The sequence below is a fragment of the Nerophis lumbriciformis genome, linkage group LG06, assembly GCF_033978685.3.
Source record: "Nerophis lumbriciformis linkage group LG06, RoL_Nlum_v2.1, whole genome shotgun sequence".
Taxonomy (NCBI): Eukaryota; Metazoa; Chordata; class Actinopteri; order Syngnathiformes; family Syngnathidae; genus Nerophis; species Nerophis lumbriciformis.
The window spans coordinates 24508451-24532450 of NC_084553.2; the positions used below are offsets into that span (position 1 = coordinate 24508451).

General features: G+C 43.0%; 1 protein-coding gene across 1 annotated transcript in view; it reads left to right on the forward strand.

Annotated features, from left to right (window-relative positions):
- tub (TUB bipartite transcription factor) overlaps positions 1 to 24000 on the forward strand; it is a 209302-nt gene that overhangs the window by 40192 nt on the left and 145110 nt on the right. The window lies entirely within an intron of this gene.

A 24000-nucleotide genomic window follows, 5' to 3' on the forward strand; every position in this document is an offset into this window, starting at 1 on the left:
GTGCAGACCGCCTTATTTAAATGAGGATTTTGCGTGTCCTATATGGGGCATCACCACGGAGACACTCTCATTTACTGCACATTCATGTTTTCATGCTCCATAAAAAATCCTACCTGTGGCGTTTTGCCATGTTTTCAAACATGCTGGAGACATTTACCACTTTTTATGGGCGGGGGGACCAAGCGTCTTTTTGTGTCGTTCACCAGTTACGGGTGCTAAATGGCTGTCAAAGTGTACAAACTTGTCGGAATACGTCCTCAGTAGAGATGTCCGATAAAGGCTTTTTTTTGCCCATATACGATATTCCAATATTGTCCAACTCTTAATTACCGATTCCGATATTAATCGATACCGATATATACAGTCGTGGAATTAACACATTATTATGCCTAACTCTGTTGTGATGCCCCGCTGGATGCATTAAACAATGTAACAAGGTTTTCCAAAAATAAATCAACTCAAGTTATGGAAAAAAAGTCCCAACATGGCACTGCCATGTTTATTATTGAAGTCACAAAGTGCATTATTTTTTTTAACATGCCTCAAAACAACAGCTACAAAAACAATGAAGGCACACAGCTTCAGTACAGAGTATACTAGAGTAATAAAGTAAACAATAACATAGTCCTCATTTAGTGCAAGACTGTGTGGTACTACTTTTTTTCGGTGTTTGCTTTTCATCCATCTTCCGCTTGTATTCATCGTGTATCTCCTTATGATTCTTGAAGAGGTGGGAGATCCAATTGCTCGTATTAAAGGAAGACGTCTTGGTTCCTCCTCGTATAACCAACTTTTTGCAGTCATTGCAAATTGCCAGTTTTTTTATCCATCAGAGACACTTTAATATAATCCCAAACCACAGACATGGTGTCGTTAGTCAGTCACCGAGCTCGCTTGTTAGCCACGGCTACAGCACCGGTAACAACACACTCTTGTTGTTATGCTGCGCTCGCGGCGGTTTGATGAGGTCATCAAGCGTCGCCAGTAAACCTCTCATGCTGTAGTCGTCAACTCCTGTGTTGTGTGTGGGAGAGGGGAGAGGGGAGGGGCTGCTGACTGTGAGACGCAACTGCCTACGTCCGTGTATCGCTCCGTACAGCAACGTTTTAAAAAGTCATCAATTTTACCGAGAGAGAGATGCATGATTTATGATCTACAATAAACTTCCAAGGAGCAAGGAAGCAAGGAAACAGCAGACCACTCCATGATGTAAACATAGGGACACACGGTAGTGATCACGTTGCTGCTATAAATAGTTTGTCTGCGTTAGCGCTTATAATAACAATATCACTAATACTTGGTTAATATTTAAGTCACGAAATGTAAATGGAGTATTGTTGGCGGTTTTTGAATGATTATTTATTGGATTTTATGGGCGGAATAGAGAACCTTCCATTGGCCTCTCTGTCAATGGACTTTTATTTACGTTTATTTAATATTTAAAATGCATTAAAAAAAAATCTATCCGTCATCATGTTTTTCATAATGATGGTGAATGATAGGTAAAATTCCCCAAAAAATGCAGTTCCCCTTTAAGTCCTCTAGCAGCTAAAAAAATTATGTTGCTGAATAGACAACGTCTAAAATGTTTATTTCTGACCATCCAAATATGTTGAAACACACACATAGGATGGAGGATTCTCATCTGTCCATCGTGTGTCTGTGCAGCACGAGCACTGATCCTGCAGCCGTGTGTGGAACTGTCACTTTGCACAATTACTAAATAAAACACAAAATAGTGCTTGCAAAACGGTGATTAGTGTTGATAAATCACATTGTGCTTGATAATTAATTATGTTTGCATCTTCTCCTACCAGTATTGTGGGCGTTTTGATGATCAGCATATATTTTGCATATGAATGCAGACAGGGACACGATATGGATTGCACGCCTTTTTCTGCACGCTTAAGAGATGCAATCCACTTTGCGCACGTTTAGTAGATCAGGTTTGCGTGTGCTATTAAGTTTGAACACGAAAACCTTTAAAGGCCTACTGAAATGCGATTTTCTTATTCAAACGGGGATAGCAGGTCCATTCTATGTGTCATACTTGATCATTTCGCGATATTGCCATATTTTTGCTGAAAGGATTTAGTAGAGAACATCAACGATAAAGTTTGCAACTTTTGGTCGCTGATAAAAAAGCCTTGCCTGTACCGGAAGTAGCAGACAAGTAGCGTGACGTCACAGGTTGTGGAGCTTCTCACATCTGCACATTGTTTACAATCATGGCCACCAGCAGCGAGAGCGATTTGGACCAAGAAAGTGACGATTTCCCCATTAATTTGAGCGAGGATGAAAGATTTGTGGATGAGGAAAGTGAGAGTGAAGGACTAGAGGGCAGTGGGAGCGATTCAGATAGGGAAGATGCTGTGAGAGGCGGGTGGGACCTGATATTCAGCTGGGAATGACTAAAACAGTAAATAAACACAAGACATTTATATACTCTATTATCCACAACACAACCAGGCTTATATTTAATATGCCACAAATTAATCCCGCATAACAAACACCTCCCCCCTCCCGTCCATATAACCCCCCAATACAACTCAAACACCTGCACAACACACTCAATCCCACAGCCCAAAGTACCGTTCACCTCCTCAAAGTTCATACAGCACATATATTTCCCCAAAGTCCCCAAAGTTACGTACGTGACATGCACATAGCACGTACGGGCAAGCGATCAAATGTTTGGAAGCCGCAGATGCATGCATACTCACGGTACCGTGTCTGCGCATCCAACTCAAAGTCCTCCTGGTAAGAGTCTCTGTTGTCCCGGTTCTCCACAGGCCAATGGTAAAGCTTGACTGTCATCTTCCGGGAATGTAAACAATGAAACACCGGCTGTGTTATCCGGCACAACAGTCAAGGGGTGCATTCTACGGCGGGGGTGCGTTATCCAGCACAACACCTGCTGCAATACACCGCTTCCCACCAACAGCTTTCTTCTTTGCTGTCTCCATTGTTCATTGAACAAATTGCAAAAGATTCGCCAACACAGATGTCCAGAATACTGTGGAATTTTGCGATGAAAACAGACGACTTAATAGCTGGCCATCATGCTGTCCCAAAATGTCCTCTACAATCCGTGACGTCACGCGCAGGCGTCATCATACCGAGACGTTTTTAGCAGGATATTTCGCGCGAAATTTAAAATTGCACTTTAGTAAGCTAACCCGGCCGTATTGGCATGTGTTGCAATGTTAAGATTTCATCATTGATGTATAAACAATCAGACTGCGTGGTCGGTAGTAGTGGCTTTCAGTAGGCCTTTAATTGAATGTGTGTCCAACTGCAAACTGGAGAAGACGATTGCACTTTGTCAGGCCTCTACCCTCACACCATGAATTGATTTACGTGGACCCCGACTTAAACAAGTTGAAAAACTTATTCGGGCATTACCATTTAGTGTTTAATTGTACGGAATATGTACTGTACTGTACAATCTACTAATAAAAGTTTCAATTAATCAAACCTGTTCAACTTGGGTGTCCCACCTAAAGACTAAGCTCCTGCTGGAAGCTCTTAACCACAATAAGGTGGCAATCTCTCAGGGGGTAAACTAAAAAATAAAAGTAAAATAAATAAAATAAAGTGTCCTTCATCCACATTTTATCAACCCTCACTACCTTTATCGTAATTTGATAGCCAAATTTTTAAATTGAATTCAACCTATAGGATTTCACACACAATAGTCACTATTTACAATGCTGAAAAGTACAGTAGTATTATGAATAACATAAAAACATTCTTCTTAAATTAGTTTATCATCAGGTCAGCTGCATCATGCCTTAAACTTTTCTGTATTCTCCACTAATTTAGACAGAAAAACTTAACACTGCCTACACTCTAGACATAGTAATGTTTTTTTTCTTCAAATTTTTTTTTACTGTAGCAACTATCAGGGAACTTTTAAATTACACCCATTTTATTGTGTTCTCTGACCAGTGGGCATGTAGTCACTTGCAGCGTGAGGAAGTCCACATTGACGCAAATAATGTTATCCTACATGTTCGTTTTCATCAGTGGCAACTGACTCTTTTCGACGAAACAGCTAAATTCGACAGAACACCTGAAGCAGCAAATACTCACAGCTTTAATTTACAGTTGTGTCGATGTCCCGGATGATTACTCGCCTACTGAAGGCATCATAAAACATATCGTATCAAAAAAAAGTGACCTATTGACTTCATCCGAGTTGTTCACATATGATGTAGAACTAGGGGTGAAACGGTACACAAAAATTTCGGTTCGGTACGTAACTCGGTTTAGAGGTCACCGTTCGGTTCATTTTCGGTACAGTAAGAAAACAATAAAATATAAATTTTTTGGTTATTTATTTACCAAATTTGTAAACAATGGCTTTATCCTTTTAACATTGGGAACACTATAATAATTCTGCCCACGTTAATCAATATTAAATTGCCTCAAGTTGTTGCTCAGATTAAAAAAAATTACAAAACTTTTCTTCTACATATAAAAAGTGCAACATTAAACAGTTTCAAGTCAACTCATCATGCTTAATTTATTACAGCATTTGGGAAGCCTGTAGTTGATTTTTATTATGTAAATGTTATATTTTTATCAACATGTGATAGCAGGGACCCGACCATTCAAAACTAGGCTGCTCCATTACTAATGATTAATGTAACTATAGCTGAAAAAATAGTACAAAAGCAATAGGAGAGACTATTCATCCCTGAACACCATGGAGTTCATGTAGGCTTTTTGATGCAGTTGCATTATTATATCAACTACCAGAGACAAAAACTCTTCATTTAACATAACGTCCTTTTTTGCTGCTTCAACGCAGCTCAATCAACACAGAAAAAGGTAAAGTACAATAACAGACAGACAGGGCTTTGCTGTCCGTAACACAGGCACACACACACACACACACACACACACACACACACACACACACACACACACACACACACACACACACACACACACACACACACCGCAAAATGAGCTAACGTTGCGCTAAAAGCGAATTAGCCTTCACCTCAAGCCAGGACTGCGAGCGAGCTGAGCTGCAGTTTATATTTCTAGAAGGTCAATGGGCTCATAGTGATGTTACTAGTAGTTGACTGGGAGGTGTTTATTATAATATGCCTGATGCTTACCTGCTAAATGTCACGACCAGAACAGGACTCTGAACACAGATGCAGGATTTGAGAAACAGTTGTTTATTCTCACAAGGGGAGGGGTCCAAAAACGGGAGAAACAAAACAGGCTATCAAAACAGATCTGACCTGACCACTAAACTAACAAAAATATCAACAACTCAAAACGCTCCGGCTATGGAGGGAAAAAGGGGCTAAGAACAAAAACTACCAAATACAACAAAAGGCGCTCCAACGGAGGTGATGCTAGGAAGCTAATCTTACCTGAGAAAACTTACAAACCAAAATACTCCCGTGGATCCAAAAGGTACACAAAACGTGGCTATGGCTGAAGACAAGACTGTGGCAAAGGAACGCTGGAGGTACGCACATGAAGATACGAAACACTCAGGCACAGGACAGAAGGAGGATGAGACATTTATACACATGAGGGAGGGTGACACAGGTGGGGGCAATCAGGAAAGACGTCAGACCAGTGAAACAGGAGGAAAGGCAAGTGACCTGAAACGAGAGGGAGAGTCAGCATTTCAAAATAAAACAGGAAATGACAAAACAACATGAAACCAGACGAAACCCAGACCAGACTTCACCCAGGTGTGACACTAAACGCTAAGCACTGACTACATGCGCTCTGAATACGCACTGCTGATTGCCTGTTACCGCGCTGAATACACACTGCTGATTGCCTGTTACCGCGCTGAATACACACTGCTGATTGGCTGTTACCACGCGGAATACGCACTGCTGATTGGCTGTTACCGCTCTGTTTGTAACCAATCAGATGATTCTGTGGGTGGGACAATGCTGGGTGCTGCAGAGTATTGACAGAGAAGAGGCAGAAGGAAGCGGAGCAGCTTGTTAAGACTTTAGCTTAGGCGGCTACTTCAAATGTTTGTGTTGAAACTCGTTCGGTACACCTCCGAACCGAACCGAATCCCCCGTACTGAAACGGTTCAATACAAATACACGTACCGTTACACCCCTATGTAGAGCGCATTAAATCTACAGTTTTGTTTAGTTTTGGCGCGGCCAGTGAGACATTCGATTTGAACTTCCTCATCTCAGAAGGAAAAGCATCTGATTGGCCCACCTTCCTTACTAACTCCCACCCTCTGTCATATCGTTCGCTATTCAAGAACTGTGATTGGATAAAGGGCTGGGCGATATATCGAATATACTCGATATATCGTGGGTTTGTCTCTGTGCAATGTAGAAAATGACTATATCTTGAGTATTCGAGTACCGTATTTTTCGGACTATAAGTCGCTCCGGAGTATACGTCGCACCGGCCGAAAATGCACAATAAAGAAGAAAAAAAAACATATATACGTCGCACTGGAGTATAAGTCGCATTTTTGGGGGAAATGTATTTGATAAAATCCAACACCAAGAATAGACATTTGAAAGGCAATTTAAAATAAATAAAGAATAGTGAACAACAGGCTGAAAAGGTGTACGCCATATGACGCACAAATAACCAACTGAGAACGTGCCTGGTATGTTAACGTAACATATTATGGTAAGAGTCATTCAAATAACTATAATATATACAAACCCCGTTTCCATATGAGTTGGGAAATTGTGTTAGATGTAAATATAAACTCATAAACTTTTTTTTTTTTTGCAAATAATAATTAACTTAGAATTTCATGGCTGCAACACGTGCCAAAGTAGTTGGGAAAGGGCATGTTCACCACTGTGTTACAAGGCCTTTCCTTTTAACAACACTCAGTAAATGTTTGGGAACTGAGGAGACACATTTTTTAAGCTTCTCAGGTGGAATTATTTCCCATTCTTGCTTGATGTACAGCTTAAGTTGTTCAACAGTCCGGGGGTCTCCGTTGTGGTATTTTAGGCTTCATAATGTGCCACACATTTTCAATGGGAGACAGGTCTGGACTACAGGCAGGCCAGTCTAGTACCCGCACTCTTTTTCTATGAAGCCACGTTGATGTAACATGTGGCTTGGCATTGTCTTGCTGAAATAAGCAGGGGCGTCCATGGTAACATTGCTTGGATGGCAACATATGTTGCTCCAAAACCTGTATGTACCTTTCAGCATTAATGGTGCCTTCACACATGTGTAAGTTACCCATGTCTTGGGCACTAATACACCCCCATACCATCACAGATGCTGGCTTTTATGTGTATATGTATGTTCGTACAGCGAATGTATATGTACAGTATGTGTATGTGTATGTTTGTATAATGAATGTGCGTGTGGATGTATGAACTTTGAGTATGTAAATATGTACTGTATTTGTATATGTATGTGGGAGCGTAGGTACCTATGTATGTATGTGAGTATATGTGAATTTGTATGTACAATATATTTGACTCCCAGTGTGCGTGGGAGCCAGAGTACGGCGCCAGCTTCCCCGAGAGCCCAACCCACAAACAGTAGGTGTGGTGCCCAGGGAACCAGGGACCATCGCCCCCACGCAGCCAAGCCGGCCAGCAACAGGAACCCCAGAGCCCGGCCCACCGCACCGCCCACAAGGGCCAGCAGCAGGCCGCAGACAGACGCACCCGGCAGAGGACAAGGCACGAGAAAAGCAGGGGACAGCCAGACCCCAAGCCAGCGAGAGACCACACCCCACACGGGCAGAAAGGCGGGACCCCACGAGCCCACCCCCCACCCCCGGAGAGCGCGGCAAGGCCAGCCCCCGGCCACCCCACCCAAGTCGGCCGCCGCAGGACCACCCGGCATGGGGCCACGGGAACCGTAGCCCCAGAAATATACATACATATATACATATACATACACATACACATATACATGTACACATACAGACACATACACGTATATACATATACATACACATACATACACATATACATATATATACATACATACACATACACACACATATACATACATATACACAGTTCGTCAGCCCGGACAACCACCACGCGTGCGCACTGCCACCAGTTGCAACATCAGCCACACCCCTGCACCAGACCCAGCAGCCACGGGCGCCCATACCACAAACAAACGGCAGCAGAAACAGCAGCCGCAATACCCCCAGACAGCCAGCACCACCCAATCAAATCAAAGCGATCAAAAAAAAACTGCGACCGGCAACCACACGCCAACAGGATCATGGAGACCAGACATGAAATTCTAAGTTAATTATTATTTGCAAAAAAAAAAAAGTTTATGAGTTTGAACATCAAATATCTTGTCTTTGTAGTGCATTCAATTGAATATGGGTTGAAAAGGATTTGCTAATCATTGTATTCCGTTTATATTTACATCTAACACAATTTCCCAACTCATATGGAAACGGGGTTTGAATATATGTATATATATATATATATATATATATATATATGTGTGTGTGTGTGTTTGTGTGTGTGTGTGTGTTTGTATGTATGTATGTATGCATATATATATCTATATATACATGCATACATATATATTTACATATACATACATACATACATAAATATACATAAATATTTACATGTATAGAAAATAGTGAGTTTGTCCTTGTCTTGCAATAAAAACACAAAACTCCCTTCTGTACTGCTGGGACACAAGCCAAGGAAAGTTCTTGTACCACATTTCTTGAAAATTGACACAATTTAAGTGTCCATGAATTTTGGGCGTGGCAAAGGTCACACAATGCCACTGAACTGCACTTACTACAAGCAAGCTACACCATTTTCTACTTTTTTGTGAACTGTTGTAAAATATCCACTGTTATATTTTACTCTCTACTACCAATCGGTTTGCTCCTATCTCTCTTTTTGACTCCCTGCCGCAAAGCCTGTGATGTTCCTGCATGGCATTAACGTATTTACAACAGACTACCCACACCCTATAGTACTGTAGAAATGAATACATTATCATAATAAATGTATCTTAAAAAAATTACTTGACATCAGTCATCCGCTGTTCCCTTAATAATCAATATGATTTTGAAATATTTCCTTACACACTGAAGCTCCACCTGACACTCCTTTCATTTCCCAGATTGAATTAGTTATACTCATGTTAAATGATTTTGTCTGTTTGAAAAGTAATAACAGGATAATATATTTTACTCATTTATGACCTCACTTGAGCTTCCTCGGTCCTTCAACTGCCTCACTACTCTATGTACTCTATCATTCTACTGTAAGACATAATTGCACATGATATCTCATTTAATGTCATACACGTTGATAAATGGTTGAGTATAATTCGATGTTGGCTTTGTGTAGTAGTGTAACTGTTACTCACACTGACATTACTCTTTTTGAAATAACTGTAAATCCCGGTGGACGAGAGGGTAGCTTCCCTCCGCCTTCGGGTGGGGGAACGGGTCCTGACTGTGGTTTGCGCTTACGCGCCAAACCGCAGCTCAGAGTACCCACCCTTTTTGGATTCACTCGAGGGAGTACTTGAGAGTGCTCCCCCGGGTGATTCCCTCGTTCTACTGGGGGACTTCAATGCTCATGTTGGCAACGACAGTGAAACCTGGAGAGGCGTGATTGGGAAGAATGGCTGCCCGGATCTGAACCCGAGCGGTGTTTTGTTATTGGACTTTTGTGCCCGTCACAGATTGTCCATAACAAACACTATGTTCAAACATAAGGGTGTCCATATGTGCACTTGGCACCAGGACACTCTAGGCCGCAGTTCCATGATCGACTTTGTAGTTGTGTCATCGGATTTGCGGCCTCATGTTTTGGACACTCGGGTGAAGAGAGGGGCGGAGCTTTCTACCGATCACCACCTGGTGGTGAGTTGGCTGCGATGGTGGGGGAGGATTCCGGACAGACCTGGCAGGCCCAAACGCATTGTGAGGGTTTGCTGGGAACGTCTGGCAGAGTCTCCTGTCAGAGAGAGTTTCAATTCCCACCTCCGGAAGAACTTTGAACATGTCACGAGGGAGGTGCTGGACATTGAGTCCGAATGGACCATGTTCCGCGCCTCTATTGTCGAGGCGGCTGATTGGAGCTGTGGCCGCAAGGTAGTTGGTGCTTGTCGTGGCGGTAATCCTAGAACCCGTTGGTGGACACCGGCGGTGAGGGATGCCGTCAAGCTGAAGAAGGAGTCCTATCGGGTTCTTTTGGCTCATAGGACTCCTGAGGCAGCGGACAGGTACCGACAGGCCAAGCGGTGTGCGGCTTCAGCGGTCGCAGAGGCAAAAACTCGGACATGGGAGGAGTTCGGGGAAGCCATGGAAAACGACTTCCGGACGGCTTCGAAGCAATTCTGGACCACCATCCGCCGCCTCAGGAAGGGGAAGCAGTGCACTATCAACGCCGTGTATGGCGAGGATGGTGTTCTGCTGACCTCGACTGCGGATGTTGTGGATCGGTGGAGGGAATACTTCGAAGACCTCCTCAATCCCACCAACACATCTTCCTCTGAGGAAGCAGTGCCTGGGGAGTCTGTGGTGGGCTCTCTTATTTCTGGGGCTGAGGTTGCTGAGGTAGTTAAAAAGCTCCTCGGTGGCAAGGCCCCAGGGGTAGATGAGATCCGCCCGGAGTTCCTTAAGGCTCTGGATGCTGTGGGGCTGTCTTGGTTGACAAGACTCTGCAGCATCGCGTGGACATCGGGTGCGGTGCCTCTGGATTGGCAGACCGGGGTGGTGGTTCCTCTCTTTAAGAAGGGGAACCGGAGGGTGTGTTCTAACTATCGTGGGATCACACTCCTCAGCCTTCCTGGTAAGGTCTATTCAGGTGTACTGGAGAGGAGGCTACGCCGGATAGTCGAACCTCGGATTCAGGAGGAACAGTGTGGTTTTCGTCCTGGTCGTGGAACTGTGGACCAGCTCTATACTCTCGGCAGGGTCCTTGAGGGTGCATGGGAGTTTGCCCAACCAGTCTACATGTGTTTTGTGGACTTGGAGAAGGCATTCGACCGTGTCCCTCGGGAAGTCCTGTGGGGAGTGCTCAGAGAGTATGGGGTATCGGACTGTCTGATTGTGGCCGTCCGCTCCCTGTATGCTCAGTGTCAGAGCTTGGTCCGCATTGCCGGCAGTAAGTCGGACACGTTTCCAGTGAGGGTTGGACTCCGCCAAGGCTGCCCTTTGTCACCGATTCTGTTCATAACTTTTATGGACAGAATTTCTAGGCGCAGTCAAGGCGTTGAGGGGATCTGGTTTGGTGGCTGCAGGATTAGGTCTCTGCTTTTTGCAGATGATGTGGTCCTGATGGCTTCATCTGGCCAGGATCTTCAGCTCTCACTGGATCGGTTCGCAGCCGAGTGTGAAGCGACTGGGATGAGAATCAGCACCTCCAAGTCCGAGTCCATGGTTCTCGCCCGGAAAAGGGTGGAGTGCCATCTCCGGGTTGGGGAGGAGATGTTGCCCCAAGTGGAGGAGTTCAAGTACCTCGGAGTCTTGTTCACGAGTGGGGGAAGAGTGGATCGTGAGATCGACAGGCGGATCGGTGCGGCGTCTTCAGTAATGCGGACGCTGTATCGATCCGTTGTGGTGAAGAAGGAGCTGAGCCGGAAGGCAAAGCTCTCGATTTACCGGTCGATCTACGTTCCCATCCTCACCTATGGTCATGAGCTTTGGGTTATGACCGAAAGGACAAGATCACGGGTACAAGCGGCCGAAATGAGTTTCCTCCGCCGAGTGGCGGGGCTCTCCCTTAGAGATAGGGTGAGAAGCTCTGTCATTCGGGGGGAGCTCAAAGTAAAGCCGCTGCTCCTCCACATCGAGAGGAGCCAGATGAGGTGGTTCGGGCATCTGGTCAGGATGCCACCCGAACGCCTCCCTAGGAAGGTGTTTCGGGCACGTCCGACCGGTAGGAGGCCACGGGGAAGACCCAGGACACGCTGGGAAGACTATCTCTCCCGACTGGCCTGGGAACGCATCGGGATCCCCCGGGAGGAGCTGGACGAAGTGGCTGGGGAGAGGGAAGTCTGGGCTTCCTTGCTTAAGCTGCTGCCCCCGCGACCCGACCTCGGATAAGCGGAAGAAGATGGATGGATGGATGGATGTAAATCCTGCTGCTGTTTCATTCTTTTTTGGTGGCATTTTGCGATCTGAAAGGGATAACCAAATATTTTAGCTACTGTTGATGTTACCTGGGAACACTAACGAAGTTCGCAATTAAATAATGCACAAGTGCCCATGCCAAAATTAGAATGACTTAATTCAAAAGACATGGTTTCTAAAGATAAACCCTGTTTCCATATGAGTTGGGAAATTGTGTTAGATGTAAATATAAACGGAATACAATGATTTGCAAATCATTTTCAACCCGTATTCAGTTGAATATGCTACAAAGACAACATATTTGATGTTCAAACTGACAAACATTTTTTTTTTTTTTACAAATAATCATTAACTTTAGAATTTGATGCCAGCAACACGTGACAAAGAAGTTGGGAAAGGTGGCAATAAATACTGATAAAGTTGAGGAATGCTCATCAAACACTTATTTGGAACATCCCACAGGTGAACAGGCAAATTGGGAACAGGTGGGTGCCATGATTGGGTATAAAAACAGCTTCCCAAAAAATGCTCAGTCTTTCACAAGAAAAGGTGGGGCGAGGTACACCCCTTTGTCCACAACTGCGTGAGCAAATAGTGAAACAGTTTAAGAACAACGTTTCTCAAAGTGCAATTGCAAGAAATTTAGGGATTTCAACATCTACGGTCCATAATATCATCAAAACGTTCAGAGAATCTGGAGAAATCACTCCACGTAAGCGGCATGGCCGGAAACCAACATTGATTGACCGTGACCTTCGATCCCTCAAACGGCACTGTATCAAAAACCGACCTCAATCTCTAAAGGATATCACCACATGGGCTCAGGAACACTTCAGAAAACCACTGTCACTAAATACAGTTCGTCGCTACATCTCTAAGTGCAAGTTAAAGCTCTACTATGCAAAGCGAAAGCTATTTATCAACAACATCCAGAAACGCCGCCGGCTTCTCTGGGCCCGAGATCATCTAAGATGGACTCATGCAAAGTGGAAAAGTGTTCTGTGATCTGACGAGTACACATATCAAATTGTTTTTGGAAATATTCGACATCGTGTCATCCGGACCAAAGGGGAAGCGAACCATCCAGACTGTTATCGACGCAAAGTTCAAAAGCCAGCATCTGTGATGGTATGGGGGTGCATTAGTGCCCAAGGCATGGGTAACTTACACATCTGTGAAGGCACCATTAGTTTCCTCAGTTCCCAATCGTTTATTGAGTGTTGTTAAAAGAAAAGGTGATGTAACACAGTGGTGAACATGCCCTTTCCCAACTACTTTGGCACGTGTTTCAGCCATGAAATTCTAAATTAATTATTATTTGCAAAAATAAAATAAAGTTTATGAGTTTGAACATCAAATATCTTGTCTTTGTAATGCATTCAATTGAATATGGGTTGAAAAGGATTTGCAAATCATTGTATTCCGTTTATATTTACATCTAACACAATTTCCCAACTCATATGGAAACAGGGTTTGTATGACAGGAGTGGTTGAATTCAATACTTTAATTCTGAATATTTAAATGAAGCGAAAACTGACAAGGCCAAGGGCGATAAAACTGCCCCCAACCTGTACGAGTTTTGTTAATTTACACAACATTTCAGCCAGCCATAAAATATGGAGGAAATACTTGGTATTGGGCCCGTTATTAAATTTGGAAATAAAAGCTAAAAAGAAAGTCAGACTTTGTTTTCTTCTGGACGCTACAAAAAATATTACTTATTTTTGTTAGGTGTGGCATATAATATGAAGCCGTACATTAGGAGGAACTCTAAATGTAGTTAAACCGGATGTATAGCGTAGCACTTTTATTTTGAAGCCGGAAAAGTGTATGATTGTTTTGAGAAAGTGTCTTGACATGTTTTAATGTCGGATTGACTGTTAGCAGTAAAAACGTGTCCTTTCGACATCCTGCTGACCGTCTTTAATTTCTATTGAGCTTTTATGTATACATATATGTATACATACATTATATATATATATATATATATATATATATATATATATATATATATATATATATATATATATATATATATATATATATATATATACCATATTTTTCGGATTATAAGTCACAGTTTTTTTCATAGTTTGGCCGGGGGTGCGACTTATACTCAGGAGCGACTTATGTGTGAAATTATTAACACATTATTGTAAAAATATCAAATAATATTATTTATCTCATTCACGTAAGAGACTAGGCGTATATCAGAATAATTGGAACTGCAACTGACGATGACTCTGACGTAAGCGACGTACCGATAGAAGAGGAAGCGGTGCATTGTGTACCTTTGGAGTTGGCAGAGTTGTTTAGAAGCGACACCGAGGAAGAAGATTTAATCGGATTTAGCGATTAGGAGTGACAGATTGTTTGGTAAACGTATAGCATGTTCTTTATGTTATAGTAATTTGAATGACTCTTACCGTAGTATGTTACGTTAACATACTAGGCACGTTCTCAGTTGGTTATTTATGGTAAATGGTAAATGGGTTGTAGTTGTATAGCGCTTTTCTACCTTTTTAAGGAACTCAAAGCGCTTTGACACTATTTCCACATTCACCCATTCACACACACACATTCACACATTCACACACTGATTTATGCGTCATATAACGTACACTTATTCAGCCTGTTGTTCACTAGTCTTTATTTATTTTAAATTGCCTTTCAAATGTCTATTCTTGGTGTTGGATTTTATCAAATAAATTTCCCCTAAAAATGCGACTTATACTGTAGTGCGACTTATATATGTTTTTTTTCTTCTTTATTGTGCATTTTCGGCCGGTGCGATTTATACTCCGGAGCGATTTATACAATCCAAAACATACGGTATATATATATATATATATATATATATATATATATATATATATATATATATAAATGATAAATGGGTTGTACTTGTATAGCGCTTTTCTACCTTCAAGGTACTCAAAGCGCTTTGACACTACTTCCACATTTACCCATTCACACACACATTCACACACTGATGGAGGGAGCTGCCATGCAAGGCGCTAACCAGCACCCATCAGGAGCAAGGGTGAAGTGTCTTGCTCAGGACACAACGGACATGACGAGGTTGGGAGTAGGTGGGGATTGAACCAGGGAACCTCGGGTCGCGCACGGCCACTCTTCCACTGCGCCACGATATATATTGTTAGGATTGAGTTCAAGGGTGGACCCCGGGATGCAGAGAATGGAGGCAAGGTATGCGATAAAAAATGAAAATATTTAATAAGTCCAAAATGGTAACTAAGGGTGATGGGGCAAAAGTGCACACCATGGGAAATATAACAAAAGTAGTCTCTTTCAGAGGTTGGCGGAGCAAAGGGCAGGACGCACACAGCGTGGCAAAACTAGTCCTCTCAAAACAAGGTGGCTAGGAAAACAAAAACACAACGAGGTCAATATTACAGAAATATGCGAAGGCAACATACCATGGAAGCAGAATCAAGGTAGCACATGTCAGAGCGGAGTTCAGGAACAATAACCGGCAGGGACCAGCTGGTGGAGACGCGCTTAAATGCTACCGGGAAGTGATTAGCAGCAGGTGTGCCTCGTTGGGGACAAAAGACTGGGGAAAGAAACTGACAAACCAATAGAGAAGGCAGGGAGAAGACAACAAACATAACATATATATATATATATATATATATATATATATATATGTATGTATGTATGTATGTATGTATGTATGTATGTATGTATGTATGTATGTATGTATGTATGTATGTATGTATGTATAAATAACAGCACATAATATATATAACATAATCACAATGATGACTTCAGACAACCGCATGTCATGACAACATCTGGTTTCAGCCATGTTGTTCCTTTGAAAAAAGTATTTGTACAATTTTTGGATGAAAACATTTGGGAGCAAAAAATGTTGTGCATCACTAATTTAATCAGTACATTAATGAGTAACACAGATGGTGAGCAACTGACTTTGTTAATCATCAATGCATACTTTTTCATGTCTAATAGGATTGCAAATTTGAATGCAGGAATGGCAAAAATGTTAAAAAAAAGTTTATACATTTTTTTGTTTGCCTAAAATTGTTGTCTTGTTTATTCTGACTATTATCATGATCAACAAAATAAAGGCCAACATCCCAAAATCATTCAATGATCTTGAACATTTTCAAAAAAATATCATTGTTGGCAATCCTACCCCTGTATTTACTTGGTAATATAGTAAGCGGTAGAAAATGGATGGATGGATGGATGGATGGATAGATAGATTCCAAACTTTGCATTATCCTGCATTTACTTGGCAATCACTGATCCTTGAAGAAGATTGCTTTAGTGGCTTTTGAGAGTACAGAAGAGTAGTAAACTACACACTGGTATTTTGAAAAACATTATAAAAGAAATGCCTTCTATGATCTCTGTTCTTCTTTTATGTGGACATTTTGTCTAGTTCTGATAAAACTGCAGTTATGTCTTCAGGAGGCCACAGTTGTTTACCAACCAGGGCTGTTAATGTCCAAAGCACTTAGGCTATTTTGTTTGTCATACTGACATTTTTAGGATAAATCCTCTGATTTCATCAATGAGAGCACACACACATCATTTTTAATGCTAAGTACATGAGTCACGTGTTTTTGAAGTCTTCTCTTTGATGTGTCACTGCTATAAAACAGGACAGGCTGGTGGTTTGCCTATGTATCAAAGTAAGTTTCTGTTAAATGAGCCTTGCTTTCAGACCAGTAGTGTAGAGCATTATGACAAACCTGTTGGGGCCTTGACACAAAACCGTGCTGCAGTGAAAGACATTGAGAAGCGTGAAGTGTCACGGAATAGTGCGTAGAGAGATTCAGATTTGTATTACATGTCCCACATTGAATTGCCGGTATCCATATTGAATATTGTATTGTATCCAGTAATGTTCATAATGCCGAGGACGTGTGCTATTGTCAACTGTCGTAATTGAGGTGAGAGGGATAAAACTATCATCAATTTTATTCTATTACATCTATTATCAAATTCCCAAGGTTATTTCTGGACAGGGAGAAACAACTAAAAAGAAGAGTGAACGGCGCAGGCAAACATGGATTACTGCAATTAACCAAGCAAATGTGACATGCTATGAACATCTTCGTGTTTATTCGTCTCATTTAATTTCAGGTAATTATACACTATTTTGCCAAAAGCATTTGGCCACCCATCCAAATGATGAGAATCAGGTGTCCTAATCACTTGGCCCGGTGTATAAAATCAATCACTTAGGCATGGAGACTGTTTCAACAAACATTTGTGAAAGAGTGGGCCGCTCTCAGTGTGCAACAAATCCAGTCGTGAAATTTCCTCGCTCCTAAATATTCCAAAGTCAACTTTATTATAAGAAAAGTGAAGAGTTTGGGAAAAACAGCAAGTCAGCCACCAAGTGGTAGGCCACGTAAACTGACAGAGAGGGGTCAGCGGATGCTGAAGCGCATAGTGCAAAGACTTTCTGCACAGTCAGTTGCTACAGAGCTCTAAACTTCATGTGACCTTCCAATTAGCCCACGTACAGTACGCAGAGAGCTTCATGGAATGGGTTTCCATGGCCGACAGCTGCATCTAAGCCATATATCACCAAGTCCAATGCAAAGCATCGGATGCAGTGGTGTAAAGCACGTCGCCACTAGACTCGAGAGCAGTGGAAACGCCTTCTCTGGAGTGATGAATCACGCTTTTCCATCTGGCAATCTGATGGACCAGTCTGGGTTTGGAGGTTGCCAGGAGAACGCTACATTTCGGACTGCATTCAATCAATCAATCAATGTTTATTTATATAGCCCTAAATCACAAGTGTCTCAAAGGGCTGCACAAGCCACAACGACATCCTCGGTACAAAGCCCACATAAGGGCAAGGAAAAACTCACCCCAGTGGGACGTCGATGTGAATGACTATGAGAAACCTTGGAGAGGACCGCATATGTGGGTAACCCCCCCCCCCTCTAGGGGAGACCGAATGCAATGGATGTCGAGTGGGTCTGACATAATATTGGGAGAGTCCAGTCCATAGTGGATCCAACATAATAGTAAGAGTCCAGTCCATAGTGGGGCCAGCAGGACACCATCCCGAGCGGAGACGGGTCAGCAGCGCAGAGATGTTCCCAGCCGATGCACAGGCGAGCGGTCCACCCCGGGTCCCGACTCTGGACAGCCAGCACTTCATTCGTGGCCCCCCCCCCCCACACAAGGAAGAGGGGAGCAGAGGAGAAAAGGAAAGAAACGGCAGATCAACTGGTCTAACAGGGGGGCTATTTAAAGGCTAGAGTATACAAATGAGTTTTAAGATGGGACTTAAATGCTTCTACTGAGGTAGCATCTCTAATTGTTACCGGGAGGGCATTCCATAGTACTGGAGCCCGAATAGAAAACGCTCTATAGCCCGCAGACTTTTTTTGGGCTCTGGGAATCACTAATAAGCCGGAGTTCTTTGAACGCAGATTTCTTGCCGGGACATATGGTACAATGCAATCGACAAGATAGGACGGAGATAGACCGTGTAGTATTTTATACGTAAGTAGTAAAACCTTAAAGTCACATCTTAAGTGCACAGGAAGCCAGTGCAGGTGAGCCAGTATAGGCGTAATATGATCAAACTTTCTTGTTCTTGTCAAAAGTCTAGCGGCCGCATTTTGTACCAATTGTAGTCTTTTAATGCTAGACATAGGGAGACCCGAAAATAATACGTTACAGTAGTCGAGACGAGACGTAACGAACGCATGAATAATGATCTCAGCGTCGCTAGTGGATAAAATTGAACAAATTTTAGCGATATTACGGAGATGAAAGAAGGCCGTTTTAGTAACACTCTTAATGTGTGATTCAAACGAGAGAGTTGGGTCGAAGATAATACCCAGATTCTTTACTGATTCGCCTTGTGTAATTGTTTGGTTGTCAAATGTTAAGGTGGTATTATGATAAATGATAAATGGGTTGTACTTGTATAGCGCTTTTCTACCTTCAAGGTACTCAAAGCGCTTTGACACTACTTCCACATTTACCCATTCACACACACATTCACACACTGATGGAGGGAGCTGCCATGCAAGGCGCTAACCAGCACCTATCAGGAGCAAGGGTGAAGTGTCTTGCTCAGGACACAACGGACATGACGAGGTTGGTACTAGGTGGGGATTGAACCAGGGACCCTCGGGTCGCGCACGGCCATTCTTCCACTGCGCCACGCCGTCCCTATTATTATTAAATAAATGTCTGTGTTTAGCAGGACCGATAATCAGCATTTCCGTTTTCTTGGCGTTGAGTTGCAAGAAGTTAGCGGACATCCATTGTTTAATTTCATTAAGACACGCCTCCAGCTGACTACAATCCGGCGTGTTGGTCAGCTTTAGGGGCATGTAGAGTTGGGTGTCATCAGCATAACAATGAAAGCTAACACCGTATTTGCGTATGATGTCGCCTAGCGGCAGCATGTAAATACTAAAGAGTGCAGGGCCAAGAACCGAACCCTGAGGAACTCCGCACGTTACCTTAACATAGTCCGAGGTCACATTATTATGGGAGACGCATTGCATCCTGTCAGTAAGATAAGAGTTAAACCACGACTAAGCTAAGTCTGACATACCAATATGTGTTTTGATACGCTCTAATAAAATATTATGATCGACGGTATCGAAAGCAGCGCTAAGATCAAGAAGCAGCAACATAGATGACGCATCAGAATCCATCGTTAGCAGTAGATCATTAGTCATTTTTGCGAGGGCTGTCTCCGTAGAGTGATTTGCCCTGAAACCGGATTGAAAAGGTTCACAGAGATTGTTAGACACTAAGTGTTCATTTAGCTGCTGTGCGACAATTTTTTCGAGGATTTTCGAAATAAAGGGAAGGTGGGACACCGGTCGGTAGTTTACCATGAGGTCAGGATCAAGGTTAGGTCTTTTGAGCAGAGGATGAATAACCGCTTTCTTGAATGCTAGGGGAACAGTGCCAGAGGAAAGTGATAAGTTTATAATATTTAGCACTGATGGACCTAATAATACAAAAAGCTCCTTGATAAGTTTCCCAGGAAGTGGGTCAAGTAAACATGTTGTTTGTTTTATCCCACTTACACGCCGTAATAGTTCCTCTAATGTTATTTCATCAAAAAGAGAAAGACTATTTTGTATTGCAGTATCCGTTGTAGATACAGTTGTATCTGTGTTAATAGAACCCAGTTGTAGCTGGGATGCGTTGTCTTTAATCTCCTTTCTAATGAGTTCAATTTTCTTATTAAAGAAATTCATAAAGTCATCTGCCGAGTGGGTGGAGCTATTGGGAGGAGTCCCTTGTTGGGTTAGCGATGCTACTGTACTAAACAAAAATTTAGGGTTGTTTTTGTTGAGGCGGATGAGATTTGAGTAATATTTAGCTTTAGCTAAGGTAAGCATGCGTTTATACGATATTAAACTATCACTCCATGTTTGATGGAAAACCTCAAGCTTGGTCGCGCGCCATTTGCGTTCCAACTTTCTACATGATAATTTATGAGCTCTGGTTTCTTCTGTAAACCATGGGGTGCGCCTTTTAGGGGCCCTTTTTTGTTTTAGCGGTGCTATACTATCAATGGTTTTGCGCAGGGCATTGTCAAAGTTGTTAGTTAGGTTATCAATAGAGCCGACATAATTTGGGAATGGTGCCATTACCGAAGGCAGTAGGTCAGCAAGAGTCATCGTTGTGGCAGCATTAATGTTGCGGTTGCTATAGCAGTTATTATTATTATTAGCTTGTTGACAATGAGTCAGAACTTCGAATTTTATAAGGTAATGATCGGACATTACTTTAGTATACGGGAGTACCATAACTTTGGAGGTGGTGACACCCCTGACCAGCACTAGATCTATCGTATTACCGTTGCGATGCGTAGGTTCATTTATTATTTGTGTAAGACCACAGCTATCAATTATAGTCTGGAGCGCCACGCACTGAGGGTCCGATGGGGTATTCATATGGATATTAAAGTCCCCCATTATGATTATATTATCTGCGTGCGTCACTAGATCAGCAACGAACTCTGAGAATTCATTGATAAAGTCCGAGTAGGGCCCTGGGGGGCGGTAGATAACAGCCATATCGAGAGGCAGCGGTGCGACAGACCTCATAGTAAGCACCTCAAACGATTTGTATTTATTATTTAGGTTAGGGGTAAGGTTAAAGTTTTCATTGTATATTAGTACGACCCCCCCACCCCTTTTAAGGGGACGGGCAATATGCGCATTCGTATAGTTAGGAGGAGATGCCTCATTTAGCGCAAAAAAATCGTCTGGTTTGAGCCAGGTTTCGCTAAGACCAATGACGTTAAGATTGTTGTCTCTAATGACCTCATTAACTAATAACGTTTTGGGACAATGATCTTATGTTTAAAAAGCCCATATTATAAGTATTGGGCTGTTTTGACGAGTTTTTGTTTAAATTATCCGTATTAGCAATATTAATAATGTTGCGTTTATTATACGTAGTGCACTTTAAATAGTTTCGACCATATCTAGGAATTGATACGACGGGAATTTTCAGATTGTTTTCTTGATGCTGCGATCGACTGAACGCTTCATGATTTGCCACCTCAGTAGAATGCATATCTACCCCTGACACATTCACAACAGAAAACACATTATGTGAGTTGTGTGTTATTCTAAGAAAATTGCTATGCGTACAGGAATTATCCAGCCTGGCGCTGGCTAGTTCTAGCTTAACTGACTCCTCACCCGGACTAGCAGGCTCTGTAATTGCCTGTGACCGGGCTTGCTCTAGTGTAGTTAGTCAAATGTCACTTAAACAGTAGTCTATGTTTTTAGACAGGATGATGGCGCCTTCCTGGTTAGGGTGAAGGCCGTCTCTCATCAGCAAGCCTGGTTTGCCCCAGAAAGAGGGCCAATTATCAATAAACGTTAGTCCCTGTTGTCTACAGAAGCTAGCCAGCCACTTGTTAAGCGAGACTAATCTGCTATATCTCTCATCATTGCCTCTCGCAGGCAGGGGGCCAGAGACAATTACTCGATGCCTGGACATCTTTCTAGCGAGATCACAAGTCCTGGCTATGTTTCTCTTTGTAATCTCTGACTGTCTCATTCTAGTGTCATTGGAGCCAATGTGTACAACTATATTCGCATAACTAGTGGTGCGATTAGCCTGTCGTACGTGTTTACTAGGCCTGTTGCGAGTTAGCTCCCTAAGATTAGCCTCAATGTCAGGTGCTCTAGCCCCAGGGATACACTTAATTGTGGCTGGTTTGCTAAGCTTTATGTTTCGGGTGATGGAGTCCCCTATGACTAAGGTGTGGTGCCCGGTAGACTGGGGTGTAGGACTAGCTAAAGAGCTAAATCTATTATGCGTCTCAACCGGTACACCGTAGCTTGTAGGCCGCTTAGGACTACTACAGGCTGGGCTAGTTAGCTCGCTACAGCTAACGCTAGCAGATGTGTCCGCAACATCTAAAGTTACGAGATTACTCTGCTCTAACTGGCGGACACGGCCCTCTAGCAGAGCCAGCCTCTCCGTGAGTAAGGTGCAAGACGCGCAGGAAGCCATACTCACGGTGTTTTCTGTCACCGAGTGAAGTTCCTGCTGTCTTCCGAGAAGTCCTGGTCACGGTGTGCAGGAGTAGATTCCTTCTGACCGGCGACCGGCGCCGCCTTTCTCCGCGCTAGCTTCGTTAGCGGGAGGGGTGGTGAGACAGAGATCGGGTGATTTGCAAGTTAAATAGTACTACTAAATATGTTGAGAAAGTAATAAAGAAAGCTGCAGAACAATTAAAAGCACACAAATAGAACGATACTTAGCTTTTTCGAAACAGCGAGCAGTCAGCGAGCAGTCACGCACGGTGAACCGGAACCGGAAGTTCCGGTTTACCGCATTGTGCCGAGTGTGAAATTTGGTGGAGGAGGAATTATGGTGTGGGGTTGTTTTTCAGGAGTTGGGCTTGGCCCCTTAGTTCCAGTGAAAGTAACTTTGAATGCTCCAGGATACCAAAACATTTTGGACAATTACATGGGATGGCACTTCAAGTTCATATGTGAGTAAAGGCAGGTGGCCAAACAATTTTGGCAATATTGAATGTTGTCTGTCTATCTGTGTTGGCCCTGTGATGAGGTGGCGACTTGTCCAGGGTGTACCCCGCCTTCCGCCCGATAGTAGCTGAGATAGGCTCCAACGCCCCCTGCGACCCCGAAGGGAATAAGTGGTAGGAAATGGATGGATGGATGGATGGATGGATAGTGTATGTTACACTTGTCTTTGAAGTAGGCCGCATCCAGTAAGGAGGTTTCTGAGTTACTGTACTCACTTCTCTCATTCGGACTGTAACCTCCACATAGGGCTGGGCGATATATTGATATACTCGATATATCGCGGGTTTGTCTCTTTGATATATAGAGAATGACTATATCGTGATATTCGAGTATACGTTCTCACGCAGTTGCTTTTAGCTGCAGGCATTACACTACAGGCGTTTCTCACTCTTTGTTGTCTCTCCTTCTCACAGAGACATAAAACAAGGGCACCTTCTTACATACGTCACATACGTATACGCCCTTGCGGAGCAGAGAGGTAGCGGCAAGGGTAGGGATGATGTTCGAAACCGGTTCTCCTGGTTGTTCGATAAGAAAAAAAACGTTCGATAAGAAAAGAACCGATTCCATGGACTCAAATCCCTTTTTGAGAACCGGTTCCCGTTATCGAGGCCACTATAGTAAAGAAAAAGAGTTGTTTTATTATTCGAATCCCTGGGAACGAATCCCGTCTCACAGGAAATGCCCTTTGGGACATCATAGGAAATGACGTAGCTCAGTCTAATAACTGAGCTAAAAAGCCGACATGCTACTTTTTTGGAAGAAGAATTGTTGATTGATGACTGTGGCGTTCTTAGTGTCATAGTGTGTGTAGTTGGTATGTTCCAATAGCAGCAGAAGTGCACTTTTTGGAGAGC